General features: G+C 31.3%; 1 non-coding gene across 1 annotated transcript; it reads right to left on the reverse strand.

Moving 5' to 3' along the window:
• Window positions 1-3,773: 3,773 nt before the first annotated feature.
• Window positions 3,774-3,845, reverse strand: Trnad-guc (transfer RNA aspartic acid (anticodon GUC)). Its single transcript has one exon. It is a non-coding gene; the product is annotated as a tRNA-Asp (tRNA).
• Between the last annotated feature and the right edge of the window lie 17,907 nt (window positions 3,846-21,752).

Below are 21,752 nucleotides of genomic sequence, written 5' to 3' on the forward strand. Positions count from 1 at the left end.
CTGTCAAGTTTTGATAAAATTACACCAGTAGTTTTTAAGAAGTATCCGGACAAGCTTTCGTATATCTGGCAAAACACAAAACACATTTTTTATTCAAGGGCTATAACTCGGCCAAAAATCATTCAACCGGAAAACCCGTAAAAATGCGCAAAGACTTAAGCTACAGAGCAATCCTGTAAAGTTTCATTGAAATTGCATTAGTGGTATAAGAGAAATAGTCCGGACAATCTTTAAAAATAAAAAATATTGAAGGGCCGTAACTCTGACAAAAATCATAAAATCGTTGAACCGGAAAATGCTGACGATATGCACAACAAGACTTGGTACTTATCATTCATGTACAGTTTGTATAAAATTGCACCAGTAGCTTATGAGAAGTAGTACGGAAAAGTTTTGTGACGAACGGACAGACAGACGACGGAGAAATGACCCCTATATGTCGCCACTTCTTCGTAGAGTCGACACAAAAATCAGACCCTCAGCAAAAGATACAAATTTATATTTTTTAAATCCCATGACGTATTGGTGTTCGTTTCCAAACTAAATTTAGTTTAAATTAAATACATATTGTTTGAAATTTACAACTTTGTTTACAATTTTGTTTCCATTAAAAATAATTTGTCATTTTAATGTTGGGATGAAAATGTGTCATTTTCATATAGGAAGCAAGGATGCGGAAAGAAATAGAATCGAAATCGAATCGATACATTGTATGACTTTAAATCAGGTAGACTATTTTGAAACAAGAATCTCTTTGTGCCTCCTGACAGTACATTTATCCATAAGTCTACAAAAATGTTTTTCACCAAATAAATGTAAAATGCATGCATAAAGAATCATATAATGTCTGACATACATAAATATTATGATGTTTAATGATGAAACCTTTTCCAGATATTAAATATCAGTTTTGTTTGTTTGAGTACTGGGAAAAACACTTTACAGCGATTATAGATCATGAATTATTTGTACTTGATCTTTAGTTTACAAGTCATCAGTTACAAATTTAAATATTGCATTTTTTATATTCTTATCCTCATGTACATTTTTAAAAAGACTGGCAGTCTGATCAGGATCCATGCTGTTCGCTTACCAACCCTATAACAAGTAGAGAAACTGATAGCGAACAGCATGGATCCTGATCAGACTGTGCGAATGCGCAGGCTGGTCTGGATCCATGCTGGTCGCAAACGCACTATGTTGGTTTTGTCGTGACGCGGCTCAAATGTTTTCCTAGAAGACTAAATTTTAATCGTCAATGAATGCTTTCAAATAACAAATATTGTATAGTCAGGGCACAATAGAATCATCATTAAATAAATACTTGAAAAAATAGAATATCTTGAGACCAACAAGTTTGTTGTTGTTTTTTTTTTTTTTTTTTTTTTTTTTTTACTTTAACTTCCAACAAAACTTAAGTCTTTAAAAAGGCTGGTTCATAACAAAGTACATGTAAGGATTATGTATTAAAATTAATTTAACCATGAATATAACTATTCACTCCTATAGAAAACTTTCCAATTATCTGTATCATTTGTGAATTTATATTTATAATCAAACCTTTCTGTAGAACAAATCACAATTTAAATGTTAATGATGTCGTGAATTTCCGAAATAAACTTATAAGTTGTCTCTCTAGGGAAATTATTCCTGTTGTTCATGTCATTGATATAAACCTTAACCCCAATCTTAAGTTCAGATCTTCTTATTTCTGTTATGTAGATCTGATGACGACCGTATATGTTTCGCCTTCTTTATAATTTCGATTTACCGAGAAAGCTATTTTAAGCTATGCAATCAAACCGGATTTTACATAGGCATTAGAAGAAGTATCAAAACACCTTTATACGTGGAAGTTAAACAAATTGTTGATTTTTGTTAGAAAAAAAATGAAGTAATTTTTAACAAATTACTTGAAAAAATTATCAATTATTAATGCACAAGATTGTTTTGCCAGTTTATCTGACGCTTATATGAACAACGCCATGTGTGTTTTCGAAATTGTGAAAATAACCTACTCAGTAATGTTTATTCCAGGGTTAAAATTTGAAACCACATCGCTTTCAAAACTATGAAAGATCGACAATAATTGCCTGTGTGAATAGTCACAAGAAATAATGTCGCATATGGTCACGGTCAGATCTAAAAGCGGAGCGTTATTTAGAGCTGATTTTAATCAGGTTGACCTTAACCCCTGCTGTTTGCGAGAATATCGATTTGTTGACTTTTGAAAACGTAGAATGTAAATTACGAGTGGTAATGTATTTTTGTATGCTTTATACCACAGGTCAGTAATGTTTTTATTGTACATTTTTGATAATTCTATGAACAAAATGATTAAATAACATCATGCAGATGTTTTGGAGTATGACATCTATAGGTGGTAAAAGACTAACTTGAAATACTATCATTATCAATCTCTTGTATACATCATGTTTCGTATTATCGGTATAACATCTATACACGCTCAAGTATCAGTAAATTATAGTTCAGATTAAGCAGCAAGCTTCAGAGAGGGTTTTTTTTAAATTCTTTTTCATTTTCAACTCCAAATTTAGCATAGATCAGTTAATGTTCGCATGTTTGCTAAATTTGTGTAGCTATTATTTGTTTTCATTGGGAAATATGTTTTTTATTTTATTTTTTTATTTATTTATTTATTTATTATAAAATAATGTCCACTCAACTACCTATTGATCAATTCATCCGTTTCATATAAAATGATAGACGTAAGCTAACAAAAAAGCTTCTATCTTTCTTGAACGTAGAAATAAGCTCAGGATGAGTGTTCCTCTCTGCCTGGATTTCGTTCTAAAACTAAAGATAAATTTGATGTATAATATTTGTAAATGATAGGAAAAGGAGAATGTTTTTTTCTATATTTCTACAAAATATTAATAACTTTTGTAGATTTTATTTAATATTGCATATTATGTGCTATTTACATTTTGATGTGCCATTACAGACATCAGTCATCTCTTTCATTATGTGATATAGACAATTTTTACAATAAACTACTGAATCTATAGTGTTCGAAATGTACTAGTACATTGGTCTATGCTATATGCACTTTTTACATGCATGTTAAGCGAACGTTATTTTGGGCTAATTTTGTTCACTCTTTCAACAGTTAATATTTTGTCTACATAAGAAATTATGTATCGGATATATAGCAGTTTTTAACTGATGCCACACAATATTCGAAATACTTTAAAAGTCGTGTTTACGTGCTTTCCATCTGATTTAGTTTGCATTTCCAATTAATCAAAATCGACGAGTACTGATTACAAAGTAAATTTGTATGTTCTTCTTCAGATTTCCCTGGATATATTTAAATAATTTTGAGACTACAAAAACATAAGCAAAATTTTTTTTTTACTTTTATAAGTGGTGTTGGCCCCTAAAATACAAATGACAAAATGAACAAAATAGGAGGTATATATTGCCCTGTTTTGATTTTTAAGAATAAAGAATCAATGCAGCATTTAATTAGATATATTCTTTCGATTTTTTTGTCATTTTTTCCGCGACAAAAAAAAATCAATCGAAACACAGATTTTTGTGAAAGAAAATCATATAAAATGTTAGACAAGTAATATTGATTGCAATGAGTTACATAATTATGTAAATGTAAACCTTGAAATTCGTTTAATTTTGTATGCGATAACTGAATATGCGGTTGACTTGTACAAAGTATTTATTATAATTATTATTGTAAGATTTAGTCCATTCTGTTATAAAGACATTTTTGAAATCAGCTTTTAAAAAACCACCTCCCCGACGGGGAATTGAACCCCGGTCTCCCGCGTGACAGGCGGGGATACTCACCACTATACTATCGAGGATTCGTCATTACTATCTAAGCAGTAGATAAATGTCCATAATTCTGATTATATATCTACTCTATATCGTCTGAGAAGGTTCATTAACCTTAATATAATACAATTTTGTATAGAGAACAAGCAAGTTAGATAAGATAAGTATGGAAAGGAATAAGATATAAACTCGTGTTCGAAATGTACGTACATAGGTCTATATTACTACAACATTTATACTATGTATATGCAATGTTAAGTAAACGATAGTGTGTGCTATTTTTTTCATCAATTAACATTTGGTTGCCATAAGATGAATATATAGAAGTATTTTACTGATGACAAGATATTCAAATTTCATAATGTCCTTCATAATATCCTAACTTTAAAAGTCGTTTACACGTTATTGAAACGTACATTTTTATGCTTTCCATGTGATTTAGTGTGTATTTCCACTTAACCAAAATGAACGGGTACTTATAAAAAACTAGATAAACCTTTGTCTGACCAGTCAATTTTTATGCACTTCTTCAGATTTCCCTAGATATACTTATAATGATAAAGTGGCTAAGATATAATAATAAGCAGAAATGTTTCGGAATATTTAAAGCGGTTGCAATATGATTGTTTCGTTCAAAGATTTCAATTATTTATAATGTTAAGTTCAACAAACTAATGTCAATCTTTGGAAGAAGTACACGAATTCGTAGCGTTCGTTTCTAACTGGTCAGGGGATAAAATTTACAAGAAAGAGAGAGTCCTAAAATTAAAGTGAATATTTAGGCTCCAAATATATAAAGCTGCTATATGTCGAGTTTCATATCGAATTTCAGTGGTAAGTATTGTTTTCAGTCATTTAGTAAAAAAGGGGACAGTGGTGTTTACCCAGATGCGAACATATCAATTAAAGAGATAGCTCTTTATCTGTTTCAAATGGAAATCCAACGAAATGAAATAATAAAAAAAGGTGTTGCATTGCATATCGCACTTTTTGATGTTCAAGAATCAATGCAGCATGCGATTATATAAATTGATAAATTCTTTTGACTTTTCGAATTGGTTAAATTTACTATATCTGTCATCAATTTTCCGTGACATTGGAAAACACAGGACTTTAGGTTAAGCATGTAAAATTGATTGTTTGCGAGAGGTACATGTTAATATTGAAATGAAGCGCATTTATTTTAGGAATGTCATAACAGACTAGATTGTAAAGTCTTGATTGCATGACTTGGTCAGTTGTTACATTTTTATCCTAAATGCAAAGAATTCTAAAACGATAATTTATAAAAACGTATAATTGATGTACTATCTTTAATGATTCATTTTTCCTTATTCTCCTTACACACACTGGAAATCATTTTCTAAATTACAGTAGTGTCTTTATTTTAACACCAGGTGGTTTGATCATAACTTTATCTCCATTTCATTTTCTTCAGCACACCTGACACTATTTGTTTAACAATAGAAAGGGATTTCACCTGTCAAAATCCTTTTTGTTTATAGATTATAAAGTGCTTGAATCTTTGAGACAAATACAAATATCAAGCATATATAAGTTTAAAGAATGTGTTGATAGTTCTTTGAAAAAGATAAAAGACTGATTTGTAAAAGTGCAGTTTTATTAATGACCGTAATCTGTCAAAGAGGTATTGTCTATCATAGTGTTGTCAATTGAAAGAAGGCGAAACAGATTCCGCAACATATTACACACTTTTAAGTGGCACTTCGATATTGTAGCTTAGATTGATACCCTTGTTGTATGCTATCTCCAAAGTCATTTCGCATATTGAAATTGTCATTTTCTCAATTTGAGCTGAATTACCTAGTTGACTTTTTTATTGGTTACTGACCGGTAATATACATGTATGTTTACAAATTTTTAGGGTAAAAAATGAAAAGCCGCCTAAAAATAACAGATTGGGTCATTTTTACAGCGTAATCTTCACCGATGTATTAGAAAGAGTATTTATAGAAATTTCCTTGGATGTCTTGAGTTATTGCTTACTTTTGCTTACTTATTCACTCCTATACTGAGTTTGTTTGTCTTCATCAGCTACAGAATATATAGTTCAGTTGTTGTTTTTTAAATGTGTATGCCAAGGGTGCTTCATTCTGAAAATGTGTATGCTGTTTTGAGGAAGATTTTAAGTTACCTTTTTCGTTCCTTGAATTATTTCAGGGATTATAAGAAACCTCAATATACATTTCATAAAAAACCTAAATAGCTGGCTCCTGTAATATTTACGAGAGAATTTTATGTTTTCACAAGTCTCTAAATATTTCCGAAAATAGAATCAACATTTACATCTTGGCCACATTTATCAAAATTCCTAACTGTCTGAAAATTATTTATGTCTAATAGACACATAAAATTAAAATATTTCCAAGTCACAGAAGTCTAATCCCAGTACACTGAATTCTATATTAATTTTTGTAAAGTATTAAACTTTCTTAATTCCACTTGTTTCAGATTTTATTTCACAAGAAATCACCTCATGTCATGCGTAGATAATTATAAATGTTTAATTAAGAAAATATATTATAACAAAAAGATTTCGCTGATTCATTTTTATTAGTTGCTTTTACATAATTGTTTACATCTTATACAGTTTTATTAGTTTATTCCTTGTACAGATGGCAAAGTGTTGTGTTAAATGCATGTAAAACAGTTGCTATGGATTTTAAATTTGAAAACTGACAAAAATGTAGAAGTATATAAAAAAACATGTGCTACCTAATGTTGTTCAGTCATTTACATATATTGGTGTTATATCAACCATTGTCTTAGGCGCATTGTCCAATCAAGCACATACAATGTAGAATCTTCTTCAAATAATTACGACTTTAAACATAATTATAATATCTGATTTTCTACATACCTTAATTTAGAAATATGATTTTCCAACTACCTGTCTCATTAGGATTTATATAATGTTAAGTGTAATTTCAGACCAAAATGCCATTGTTCTATATGTTGGACAGTTGAAAGGGTCTTTCGTCTGTCAAATTCCTTTTTATCTACAGATTACTAAGTGATATAACATTTGTTAATGGCATTTGGTAATATAAAGTCAATAAAACTTTAGAGACTGTGCTCATAATGTGATTTGTGTAAGTGCAGTTCTATTGCTGTCTGTAACGCACAAAAAAAATCCATCAAAGTTGCAAGATTTAATGGCAAGTGGTGAAGTAGAATCAAAATATGTAAGATACAATATAGCAAAAAAACGTCCTTTTAGTGGCATGTTGTTTTTATAATCAATTCAGGTTCCAAATTAAATGTGGATAACTTAAACAACCTTTCAAGATATAGAACAAAGACAACTGAAAGACTTTCTGGTGGTTCTTGTTATGTATGCAACATCTTACATGTATATAATTTATATCTGACCAGTTGGTATTTCCAATATTATCATTGTTCTATTTTTAGAACATAAACTACATGTATGTACTAGAAGGTTCTTAACTGTTGTAGAAAACTCATGCATTATATTTAGATAGAAACTTCTGGAATGATCTTTATTGTTGAAGTTGCTAGATTATGATTACTTGAGAACATAATAGACCTTTCTGGAAACTTCTTAGTTAATATATATAAGGAGACATTTTTCATTAATCTTATCTTTAAGTCATCAGTTACCTTTTAAGTCATCAGTGATCTTTTAGAAATCAATATATTTGGAGTATTATTTAACTTGGAAATTAAGTGATTTATTGGAGCTTGGATTATTAATTATTCTTGTGGATTTTATTGTGGGAATTTTTTTCTAAAGTGTTCTTGGATTTAACTGTGCTATTAAAAAAAGATCATTCCAGGATCAGACTAGACATTTGTAATTTTTATTTGGACTTCAGGTATTTGTAAAGATAATTTGTTATTTTATTTTTACTTTAATAAATTTTCTGTAATAATTTTGTTATTGTTACAAGTTTGTTGCTGGCTTTTCTTTCTCGTTACGCCTGGCTCGTAACAGAAATTGGGGGCTCGTCCGGGATTGAATATTTCTTTTTGGCTACATTATTGGAAATTATTACCATTTATTCTACATTTTATTATTACCGTATTTACTCATCTGAGTTGATATCATAGTTGTTCTATTAAGTGTACCTTTCATTTTGAAATTTTTGAAACACATCACTTTCTGAGTTTAAAACCAGCAGCAAGCAGTCATGTCTTTTAATTTAGAAAAGTTTGTAGCTGACCCTTCCCAGGAGGTATTAGATTTGGCTAAGAAAACTGATTTGCTCGATCTTGCAAAAAAGTATAATTTATTAGAAATTAAATCTTCAATGCGTAAACAAGAAATTAAAAATCTTCTGATTCATTATTTTGTGGATGAAGATATTTTTGGAGAAGATGCACTCTCTCAGATTGTTGAAAAGCACTCTGAAATTTCTGAAATAAAGATAAAAGAGCTTGAATTACAATTTAAATTTGAACTAGAAAAAATGCAGTTTGAAAAAGAAAGGGAAGAAAAAGAAAGGGAAGAAAAAGAAAGGGAAAGGCAGTTTGAAAAAGAAAGAGAAGAGAGAAAATTAGAAAAAGAAAGAGAAGAGAGAGAATTTCAGTTAAGAATGAGAGAATTAGAAATCAAAGAGAGAACAAATCAGTTTGAACATAGAATAAATTCAAAATTTGATGTCACTAAAAATATTAGGCTTGTTCCACCTTTTCAAGAAAAAGAAGTTGATAAGTATTTTCTTCATTTTGAAAAGGTTGCTGAAAATTTAAAATGGCCAATAGAGCACTGGACATTACTTTTACAGAGTGTCTTAATTGGTAAAGCTCGTGAAATCTATACACAACTTACTGTTGAACAAAGCTCTAATTATGATAATGTAAAAGAATTAATTCTGAAAGGTTATGAGTTAGTACCAGAGGCCTACAGGCAAAAATTCAGAAATTCTAAGAAAAGAATTGGTCAAACCCATGTCGAATTTGCAAGAGAAAAGAACAACTTTTTGATCGGTGGTGTCTATCTAAGAAAATTAATAAAAATCATGAAAAGCTCAGACAGCTCATGTTAGTTGAAGAGTTTAAACGTTGCATTCACTCTGATGTTAAATCTTTCTTAGATGAAAAACAGGTAGAAAACTTTGGAAGAAGCTGCCCGTCTAGCTGATGATTATTCTTTAACCCACAAAGGCTCATTTATAAATAAAGGGAAGTCCACACCTTCACATTGTAATTCCAAGTTCAGTTCTAGTAATTTATCTGGCTCATCTAGTCAGTCAAATACTCCCAAACCAAAGTCATCTGATGAACATAAAGGTCATAGTCCCTTATCTCGTCCTACATGCAATTATTGCAAGAAAACTGGACATCTTATTTCTGATTGCTTTACCTTAAAAAGGAGGCAACAACAACGTGATGAGGCCAAACCCACAGGTCTTACCACTTCAAGGTCTGAACCTCAGTCTTGTATTGATAACAATGCAATTTTGAAGGTCAAAGAACCCAAGTCTGATTCTATAATGGAGATTTATGAACCATTCCTTTCGGAAGGTTCCGTGTCACTTATCGGTGACACTTGCCCACCTACTCCGATTACAATTTTAAGAGACACAGGAGCTTCTCAATCTCTTATTTTAGCAGATACACTGCCTTTTTCTGAGAAGACTTCTCCTGGATCTAGTGTCCTTATTCAGGGTGTAGAGTGTGGTTTTTCTAATGTCCCTCTCCATAATATTTATTTGTCCTCAGATTTGGTAACTGGGCCAGTGGCTGTAGGTATAAGATCTTTCTTACCCTTTAAAGGTGTTCATTTATTGCTAGGTAATGACTTAGCTGGAGATAAGGTAGTGGTTAATCCACTTGTAACTGACACTCCTTGTGTGGATCAGATACCTGACCCCATTGAGCAGGAAATTCCTGACCTTTACCCTTCATGTGCAGTTACTCGAGCTATGGCTAAGAAGGCCATTCAAGATTCAGATATTGACTTAGCTGATACTTTTATAGGTCAGTCTTTTGATAAAGAAATAAATTTTTCTCTCACTCCTACTCTGCCTGAAACTCAGACAGATTTTTCAATATCTGACTTTTCTACACCAAGATCTAAAGATCAAGGTCATGATACGCTGTCAAGGTCACAGCTTATCCAGGAACAACAAAATGATCCTGAGATTTCTGTCCTTTTTTAAAAGGCTTTTAGTGAAGATGAAGCTTTACAAGTCCCTGTTTGTTATTATGAAAAGAATGGGATTTTAATGAGAAAATGGCGACCGCCCGATGTCCCTGCTGAAAAGGAGTGGACAGTTAATCACCAAATTGTGGTCCCTAAATCATATCGCCAGGAAATATTATGCTTGGCTCATGAAACACCCATGGCAGGTCATTTAGGTGTTAATAAAACCTACCATAAAATTCTCAGTCATTTTTATTGGCCTGGCCTTAAAGCAGATGTATCTAGGTACTTTAAATCTTGTCATACTTGTCAGATGGTTGGAAAACCTAACCAGACAATACCTAAAGCTCATTTACAGCCTATTCCTGCATTTGATGAACCTTTTAGTAGAGTTATTATTGACTGTGTAGGTCCATTTCCAAAAACTAAATCAGGTTCTCAGTACTTATTAACTATTATGTGTGCTTCTACGCGCTTCCCTGAAGCTATTCCTTTAAGGAATATTAAAGCCAAAACTATTATTAAGGCTCTTGTGAAATTTTTCACTTTTGTTGGTTAACCTAAATCAGTACAGTCTGATCAAGGGTCAAACTTTATGTCTGATATTTTCCAGCAGGTCATGCACGAGTTAGGAATTACTCAATATAGGTCTTCAGCCTATCATCCTGAAAGTTAAGGTGCATTAGAAAGATTTCACCAGACTCTGAAAAATATGATAAGGTCATATTGTTTTGACACTGAAAAAGACTGGGATGAAGGCATCCATTTATTGTTATTTGCTGTAAGAGAATCTGTTCAGGAATCTCTTGGCTTCAGCCCTTTTGAATTAGTATTTGGTCACACTGTCCGAGGACCCTTAAAACTTCTAAAAGAGAAATTCCTGTCTGAAGATGACATATCTTTAAATTTGCTTCAGTATGTATCAGATTTTCGAAATAGGTTGACTAATGCATGTGAGTTAGCTAGGATTAATTTAAAATCAACACAAAGTAAAATGAAATCAAGGTATGATGAGAATGCTCTGGAAAGAAGTTTTAACCCTGGTGATAGAGTACTTGCTCTTTTACCTATACCTGGAAAACCATTACAGGCAAGATACTTTGGTCCTTTATACTATTGAAAAGAAAGTCAGTGACCTTAATTATATTATTAATACTCCTGGGAGGCGAAAGCAAAAGCAAATGTGTCACATAAATATGTTAAAGAATATTTTGATAGAGATAGCAAAAATTAGTAAACCTATATCTTTTGTAAACTCTGTTCCACAAAATCAATGTCAATTGAATCTAATAGGTGTGACAATTTTGAAAAGTCTGATCCTGGTTCAGCAAAGCTTGAAAACTCTGATATTCTGAAAAATCTGGATGAAAAACTTGCTCATTTTAGAACCGTCGAAACGAGATGAACTGAAACAGCTTATTAATGAATATGAACATTTATTTCCTGATATTCCCACACGGACTGATAAAATACATCATGACGTCATTCTTGAAAACTCTGAACCAATAAAACAACATCCATATAGAACGAATCCTGTAAAACAAAAATACCTAAGACAAGAAAGTTCAGTATTTATTGGATAATGACTTTATTGAACCAAGTCAAAGCAGTTTACAGCTCTCCATGTATTCTTGTACCGAAATCAAATGGAACATATAGAATGTGTACAGATTACCGTAAAGTGAACTCTGTAACAAAAACTGATTCATTTCCTATACCAAGAATTGATGACTGTATTGACAAAATTGGAAAAGCAAAGTATGTAACAAAGTTTGATCTTCTAAAAGGATTCTGGCAAGTTCCACTTACTGATAGAGCTAAAGAAAATATCAGCCTTTGTAACACCAGACGGCTTATATCAATATAAAGTCATGCCATTTGGTATGAAAAACTCACCAGCAACTTTTCAGAGGCTTATAAAACATGGTAATATCTGGTCTACACGGATGTGACGCATACATTGATGACGCAATCATCTACTCTGATGAATGGGAGGAACATCTCACAACTATAAGAGCATTCTTCGACCGACTTAGTGATGCTAAATTGACAGTTAATCTTGCAAAAAGTGAATTTTGTCATGCAATTTTAACATTTTTAGGACATGTAGTGGGACAGGGTAAAGTAAAACCAATAGAAGCTAAGGTCAAAGCTATCTCTGAATTTCCTGTGCCAACTTGTAAAAGACAACTGATGCGATTTCTTGGTATGGCAGGTATTATCGTAAATTTTGTAATAATTTTTCGGTTATTGCAGAACCATTGACAAATTTGCTAAAGAAAAGAAAACAAATTCATTTGGAATGACAAGTGTCAAATGGCATTTGACAGCCTTAAAGCCATACTTAAGAGTGCACCAGTTCTCTTGGCACCAGATTTTAAAAAACTTTAAGTTATATGTAGATGCTAGTGACATAGGTGCTGGAAGTGTATTGATCCAAGAAGACAACAATGGTGTTGACCATCCTGTTTGTTACTTTTCTAAAAAGTTTAATGAACATCAGAAAAATTACTCTACTATAGAGAAAGAGTGCCTTGCTCTTATTCTTGCTATTCAGCATTTTGAAGTTTATCTAACTTCTTCAAAGTTGCCTGTTGTTGTCTTTAGTGATCACAACCCCTCACTTTCTTGCATAAACTTAAAAACAAAAATCAAAGGTTGTTGAGGTGGAGCTTATTTTTGCAAGAATATAGTCTTGACATTAGACACATTAAAGGGAAAGATAATTTGATCCCTGAAGCACTTTCACGTGTCTAAAACTGTTATTTGCAGTATTTTAAATTTAACATTTATATGATATGATTGATTATTTTTTTTGTTGTTGTTTGCTATTGTTTGTAATAGCATTTATATGATATGATTGGTTATTTTTTTGTTGTTGTTTGCTATTGTTTGTAATACACGTATATATGAATGTATAAAATTGTTTTACATTTCTCCTATGTTATTTGTAAGTTACATTGTTTGAATTTATGTAAAAGAAATATTCATTTCATTCATATTTCTTTTTCTTGAAGAGGGGAAGTGTTATGTATGCAACATCTTACATGTACAGTGCCCATCAAAAGTCTGGAGACACATAACATTTCACTAATTTTTGGGTAATCGTGGCAAAATCTGTCCAGCAAATGCAGTTTTATTGTTTGAAATATAATATTTCCTCCATTCATTATCTTTTGGCATAAAAAATGTTAAGAAAGTCATAAGATTTTCATATTTATATGACAAACTTACAGTTTTACATATTTTTTAGAGAAAACTAAACTTAACTAGTGTTTTCGATCACTTCAAAAACCTTTAATAATCCATAAAAAATTTCTGTCCAAATATCAACATAACTTCCATGGTCAGTCTAGTGAATGTTTCACTACAACACAATGGTTCCGTTTGAAGACAGAGTGCGCTGTAAAACCTGAGAAGTCAAGGAGTGGCTGCTTCAGAAATTGCCAAGATTCTGGGAATAGGAAGGTTGGTTACTTAAATTGATGATTTTTCTCACTTGCTGAATACTTTAAAATTCTTTTGCAAGAACAATATCAGCCTTGGATGTTTCTTTTGTGGTTAACTTCAATTTCCTTCTTCCAGAGCCACTGTTCACAAGATCCTGGATCGATTTGAGGCTACTTGAAGTCACCATGATCGACCTAGATTGGGCCGCCCAAAGGTCTCTACAATAAGAGACGCTCCCCTTGCTTATCAGGCAATCTTTACAAGACAGGAGACTCGTTGTTCCATTACTCAAGAGGTCACGGAAATTGATTGAGTTAATGCTTCACATTCCACAGTTTGTCGCAGACTTTAGCAAGTTGGATTAGAGTATCATCAAGCCATTATAAGCCACTACTGACCAATGATCATAGACAGAAGCATTGGCTTTTGCTAAAGCACATTCTGGCTGGGCATGGATGGATTGGTCCACTGTTTTGTTCACCGATGAGAGCAAGGTCAACATGTTCCAGACAACGTCCAGGTGAAGCTCTTTTGGACGAATGTGTTTTGTCAACCGTGAAATTTCAAGGTGGTGGAATCATGGTATGGGGTGCCATGAGCTTCCAGGGACCTGGTATTCTGGAGGTCGTGCAAGGAAACTTGAATTCCAAAGGTTACATTGACATTTTGAGCAATTGTGCCATACCCTCGCCTCATCTGCTAGGGTATGGAAGTGAGTTCTGGTACCAAGATGATGGTGTTTCCGTGCCACCGGGCAAAGGTAGTGAAAGAATGGCACTCCCAGAAGAGCATTAGGGTGCTTGGAGAACTGGCCACCACATTCTCCAGACCTCAACCCTATCGAAAACGTGTGGCATGACATCAAAATGAAGTTCGGGAACAAGCATCATGGTAATCTGAGAGAACTGTCAATGATTGTGATTCCTGGTATGAGTAGACAGTTAATAGATGTAGAACATTAGTTAAGAGTATACCTAGAAGAATTCAAGCCGTTTTGGTAGCTTGAGGCGGACACACTAAGCACTTACTGTGTGATCTTTTCTGTACTGCTGTTTGTTGGTTTTTGTGCTTTTAGGTAAATGAGACAAAATTTGGCATTTTAGACTTTTAATCTAAGTTGTGCATTGTTTTTTGTGTTCATATGTGACATAAATGAATTATTATGTATCATTATACATTCAGAATGAATTAAATTGGGCATTTTGCCAAGAAAACTTGTTTTTATTGACTTGTCTCCAGACTTTTGATGGGCACTGTATATAATTTATATCTGACCAGTTGGTATTTCCAATATTATCATTGTTCTATTTTTAGAACATAAACTACATGTATGTACTAGAAGGTTCTTAACTGTTGTAGAAAACTCATGCATTATATTTAGATAGAAACTTCTGGAATGATCTTTATTGTTGAAGTTGCTAGATTATGATTACTTGAGAACATAATAGACCTTTCTGGAAACTTCTTAGTTAATATATATAAGGAGACATTTTTCATTAATCTTATCTTTAAGTCATCAGTTACCTTTTAAGTCATCAGTGATCTTTTAGAAATCAATATATTTGGAGTATTATTTAACTTGGAAATTAAGTGATTTATTGGAGCTTGGATTATTAATTATTCTTGTGGATTTTATTGTGGGAATTTTTTTCTAAAGTGTTCTTGGATTTAACTTGGATTTAACTGTGCTATTAAAAAAAGATCATTCCAGGATCAGACTAGACATTTGTAATTTTTATTTGGACTTCAGGTATTTGTAAAGATAATTTGTTATTTTATTTTTACTTTAATAATTTTTCTGTAATAATTTTGTTATTGTTACAAGTTTGTTGCTGGCTTTTCTTTCTCGTTACGCCTGGCTCGTAACATTCTGTAACCGGTATCGTATCGATTTATGATAAACATACTTTTTGACACATGCATGTAACACGCACAAATATGCAACACAACATAATTATAAAATACAGTAATATGTTATATGTTACCCTAGGATTGACCATGAAGCTTAAATACTTATTTCCAGGGGGCATCAATTACTGTAGTAGTATCGCAATACATTATAAAAATAATAAATTAATTATCATGAACTTAAATGAAATAGTTTTGCTAACATTGTACTTTAATTAAGAGACATTTATCGATATGATGAGACAAACAGATACCCTGCATTGTACAGAATTAATCTAAAATAAATTCGTACAATAACTAATAAATTGTCAAATAAAACATCAACATGTACAACATTATCACATAAATTACAAATTAATTTAGCAATATATAAACATATTATTCAATTTTTTGTCATTTACATTATTTAACAAAAGGTTAGCTTACGTTAAAAACGTTTGGATAATTTTTGAATAACTTCTAATAATGTCTGGTAAAGAATTCCAGTCTTTGGTAAAAAAACGTGTTTGCAACATGGGAATCATTTTGTGGCAAAACAAAATTAAAATTACTAGATCTGAGATTGGTTTCTCTACATACCTTAAACAATTTCTTTAAAACAGAAGGGATTTTTCTAAGATAATACTTTATGAGTGTGACTAAGTCTTAATTGCCTAACTCTATCATGGATATATCATACAGAACATTAAGCAGAATTCAACATTTAAACATGAAAAATGGTGAAATTTTGAATTTAGAAACATACGCAGATGTGTTTATACAGCGGTTTTTATGGAATCTTCAATGTGACACGTTTGTGCTATTCCACGGAAAGCGGCGTGTTGTCCCCAAGTAAATTTAAGAGTGCGTGTGCACTAAACGAGAAAACAATGGGCGAAATTTAATAAAATTACTTTTTGAAAGAGGATCTGATGATAAAAGCCTGCATATCACAGATGAAACGTCAGAAGACAAATTTAAAAAACATACAACATAGCATGGAACCATCCAAATTCAAAAATGACAGATATAAGGAACAATAATATCGTTTTGAACGTCCTTCCAGGATCGATTAATTACATTTTTGATTATGGGAATAATGTCACTTTAAAATGGTTAAGAGACAAATAAAATCAGACCCTTAGACAAAAGATATATTTCTTTTTAAAAATCCCATGACGTATTGGTTTCCGTTTCCAGACAAGATTTAGTTTAAATTTAATATATATTGTTTAAATTTACAATTTTGTTAACAATGTGTTTCCGTTAAAAACAATTTGACATTTTTATTGTTAAGACATTCATCTAGGAAGTAAGATTGTGGGGAAAGGACCAGAATCGAAAAAAAATTTAAATGAAATGTAACTATAACTCATACATTTTATGACTTTAAATTAGACCGAATATTTGGTAATAAGAATTTCTTTGTGCCTTCTGAAAGTAAATTTACCCATGAGTCTACAGAATTTTTCTTACCAAATAAATGTAAAATGCCTGCATAAAAAAAAATCACATAATGTCTGACATTGAAAATATTATGATGTTTAATAATGAAAGCATTAAGAAAATAAAATCTTTCAGATATTGAATTTTAGTTTTGTTAGTTTGAGTACTAAGTCAGCACATTACAGCGATTATAGATCATGATTAATAATTATTCGTACTTCATCTTTAATTTACAAGTCATCAGTCTACAAATATGAATATTGCAAATTCCTGATATTTAAATTCTCAAGAATATTTTTAAGATTAAATTTCAGTCATCTATGAATGCTTTTATATTACTCATATAGTGTATAGTTAAGCGCATAAGAGCATCGTCATAAAATAAATGCTTGAACTATTTAAATTGATTGAGACCTATGTCTTAATTATACGATAACCTTCAAATTGGGCAGAAAACTTAAATTACGATACATCAGCTATACATAACACAGTAATTGTAGGGAATATGCATAAAAATAACTACAATATAAATATTCATTCATAATATTCCAATTATTGATCACATTGCTCCATAAAATTGCCTTAATGTTAAAACTACCTTACATTTGTATACCCCATTGCGTTATATTTGCCCGAATTGTCATCGGCTGAAAATCACAGACGCTCATACTGTGCTACAAAGTAACATTAGTAAGTATTTTGGTGAATTATTGTATAAAACTTCCTTGAAGTGTTTCAAAGTTTGTTAATGAATAAGAGTTATATCATGTTTATGATACATAATAGATAGCTTTGTAAAATTTACATTCAATTGAAAATAAGACAACTATACATGTATGTTGTTGGCCAGTAAAGGTGTCTGTTAAAACATTAGTAAAGAAGTTTAAACTACTTGGGGAAAATAAGACTTCGAAAATACATTTTGCAGTGTCGTCAAACGCCTGTTTTAGGTTAACCCATTTTTGAACAAAAAGCTACTTTTACAAAAAATGTTTTTCTCCTTTTTCTTATTATATTTACCACATTTAGCTATAAAAATAGCTTCAGGAAGAAAATGTAATACCAGATTTTAATTCATGAGAGTCATATGATGTACAATGTTTATCTATATCATAGAAAAAGTAGCTGATTTGTGTAGGTGAAAATATTTCAATGACTAAATTGTCAGTTTTATAGACGTCTGATATTTCTGCAAATTTCAATAGATTGTGATTGAAGTGCAAATCAAATATCCAACATTTTTTTTACGATAATCTGTTTGAACGCTAAATGTCAATGACTTCTTTCTTAAGATTAACCTGAACATTACACCAAACCTATTCGCACATTTATGGTACTGTATGTGTTGCGTCAATGATGAGCGACTGTTTTCAATGTTTGCTTCTGTTTTAGGTTCATTGGCATCAGGTACAATAGGTAGTTCAGTTATTTAAACTTGTATATGCTACGATTCTTTCATTTTGAAAACTATGTATTGTTTGTGAGTTCTTTGAAAATTTGATACCTCTAAAAGGCAGTTTCACTTAGGCTTATTTTGTTCATAGACTTATTTTGTTCTATAGAATTAAAAATGGCATAGCATCTGATACCTGGCTTTGCTTATATCAGACCTACAACATAAGGAACTCAAATGACAGCAAGAACTTTATTTTATTTTAATTCTTGCTTCCCAACTGCCATACGTGAGTGGAACAACCTACCCCTAAACATACGAAATTTTCCAAAATCTAACTGTAACAAAATAAACCAAGAGAAGCAATAACTAAACTGTCCTTACCTTGCAAGTTTTAAGTGTACTGTAGGTCTACTGGAGAAGCTGTTCTTCTTTTATTCTCTAGGCAAGTGATGATATCTACAAGTCATACACATTAAATAAGTTGTGTTTTATTTAGAAAACAAAACACTAACCCATTTATAAGGTTATGATCTGTGAAATCTGATCCTTCTGCATCCAGAATATTCTTCGCATGGTTTTTGACAAAGTGCATTTAGAAAATAACGATGATATCCCCACCAACTGTATCTGTAACGTTTCACTGGTGAAAATAATTAAATAATCCTTTGTTGCATGCGTTAATCGTCTGCATGTTCCAGTTTGACACAAACTTGTTCACATTACAATTACTTCCGTTGAAAACGGATGTTCCCTTTTGACTATTCAACAAAAAGATATTTTATACGCGAAAGGAACTCTAGGGTGCAAAGAACTAAATTTTATGATCGTCGAAAATAAGAATGAATCGAGAGAAAAATGGCGGACATTTTATTTCATTTTATTTAGAAAATAGACCACGTGACCAGATTTTATACTGTTAAAAAATACTGTTACCTATGTAACAGTACAAAATTCTTAGTCACGTGGTACACTTGCATTAACAGTAAGAATAACTCCCAGAGGCCTATGGGAAATTAACATTACGAAAAAAGTGAGGGGTAATAAATGTAAATGTATATATTCGGGAAATACATATGTTTAAACTAAAAGACAGTCCTTGCTTTCATGTAAACACTTTATAAGTAATAAGGCAGGTATAAAGCACTATTTAAATTTCTTTTATATTGTTGATTAACAGATAATCATATAAAAGGAAAGTATTTATTCGACTATAGTTTCCTCACCATTTATCTTGAAAACAATGGAATAACATCTCCGTATGAGGTAATTCTTTCAATGTAGATATATATAGATATTTTGTTGGCTTGAATTACATCAAACATACCGTATAGTTACATGGCACCGACCATTGTATGACATCTTTCATCTCTTCTGATGGAAGATATTTGAGGTTACTTTTCTTGTTTTACTTCAGGAAATGTTTACAAGTTTTATCATTTTTCAGTAAACTATGTGTTTATAATTTGATTCCTAAAATAAATTAAAGATTTCAAAGAAAGTCAGCTCACAAATATTGCATGCGTACAAAATTGTTAATGTTGTTTAAGAATTTTACTTTTTGTAAATGATATTTACGAATTTGCGCCGATTCATTTTCATTAGATGATTTTACAAATACTTTATAATTGTTTGCTGACGATACATTCTAATAAAGGATAAGAATTTCCCTTTCCTTAACTGTGGAACTTCATACTGAATGATGTGTTGTGATGATAAAAACAGTTGCTATGGTTTTAATTCTGGAAACCAAAAAGAAAATACAGAAGTATTACATTAGATTAATGAGCTAATGCATTAATGTCATTTATTTATATTGATGTTATATTGTTGTCGCATGTGCTATTTTTATCAAGCCCAAATCCAATGTCCAATTAAACACTTTATTTTCTATGATATGTTACGGAACACAAGCTATGATTTGATCCCACCTTACACAAAAGCTCAGATGCAACCTTTATCGAAAACGTTTATTTGCAGTATTAAAAGTTCTTGATTATTTGTACATTAAAGTGCTTAAAAATCTGTCAAGCAAAAAGGGATTTAGACAGGTAAAATTCCTGCCTACTGTTAAACAAATAGTGTAAGGTGGGTCTGAAGAAAATAAAATGACGATAATGAGATATAAGGAAATAGAATACGAGGTTAAAGAAATATTCACTTGTATTAACATAGACACATAGAGTTATGAACTGATATGATCTCATATAAATGGCTGTTGCATTGTATTTAAGAGGAGAAATATAGTTCATACTGAATTATGTGCATTTTTGAAATTATTGTTTTTCCCTAAATCACTGATGTCATATTTCTCAATGTATTACTCTTTTGTTATTTGTGTTGACTAATGAAGAAGCCTTTGTTTCTTTATGTATCTTGTTTAGTTTGTTATGTGTATCATGTTTCATGTGTTATGTTTTTATAAGTTACATGTATTTTTATATTGTAATGTTTTGCGAAACAAGGACTTTAATTGAAAAAATCTATGCTATTCTATTTCATTCTACTAGTATTCTAAGGTAGAATACTGTACTCGTGTAGAATTTCATCAATTATACACTAACAATTATCTTTTAAGACTGATGTTTCTTCCGCCTTTATACAATTACAGATAAAAGTCTTATATCAAAGCCGGCCGTTTCTATTTGCTGCCTAAGATTAGTTGAGTAATGAATTTATTTAGGAAATAGAATATTGATAAAGTTTCCGATGACGTGTAATTTAATCAGTAAGCTAATATATTTCCATTATCTATAACTATTTCCTTAAATAAAACAAGTTTTGTGTGCTGATTTCCTCTGAAATTCTTACTTTTTGAGAAATATATATGACAAATCAAATAGTTTTCTTCCTACTCTGCTAGCATTCAATTTGTAAATTTGTAACCAAACATTCCACGTTTTGTGCTGGGACCTCTATGACTGGAAAACTGAGAACTTCTTTAACAAATTTCTTTTCTGTCTTCATTAAATTTCTTTATTTAGTTGACGCATGAAAGGCTTACTGAAGTTTTTCGTTATACTTCCTCAAATGATACAAAGAGTTACCTGAAGTTTTCATCAAGCTTTTAAATTTGTAAGATTATAACAAACTAAAAAGATCGAAAAATCATTTGTATTTAACATTTAAATTTTACAAAACCATCACGAAAACTTCGTTATTCCTATAATGAATAATAATCCTTTATTTGCGAATTAGTGAGCTTGATCATATGACATCCCACATGCTCATAGCGTCTTAAAATCAATTAAATCTTACCCTCGAACCGGACTAGCTATTGGAAAATTTGTTGTTGTTTTTGTTTTTTTGTATCTTATGTTATGACGTAAAGAGTCGAGGCGAAATTTCCATATCAAAGTACCCAAATCATAGAAAAACATAGACGATTAAATTGGCTTATGAGTAAACGTGGTGTTTATAAGAACTATATATTTTGCATTTGATCTCCTGTGACGATATACTTTCGATGTAGAAAAAGATCCAACCAATGCATTTGTTGTCTTATGATGTTTTTTTGAATACACAACCGTTTTAAAGAAATGTATGATGAAACTTTTAGATGAAGTTACCGGTTAATAAACGGTTTGAACTCCCCTCACTCATTTGTTCAGATTCTTTCCAATACTTTTC

This window comes from Ruditapes philippinarum, unplaced genomic scaffold (assembly GCF_026571515.1).
Source record: "Ruditapes philippinarum isolate M1 unplaced genomic scaffold, ASM2657151v2 ctg3805_1_1_1_1, whole genome shotgun sequence".
Classification (NCBI taxonomy): Eukaryota; Metazoa; Mollusca; class Bivalvia; order Venerida; family Veneridae; genus Ruditapes; species Ruditapes philippinarum.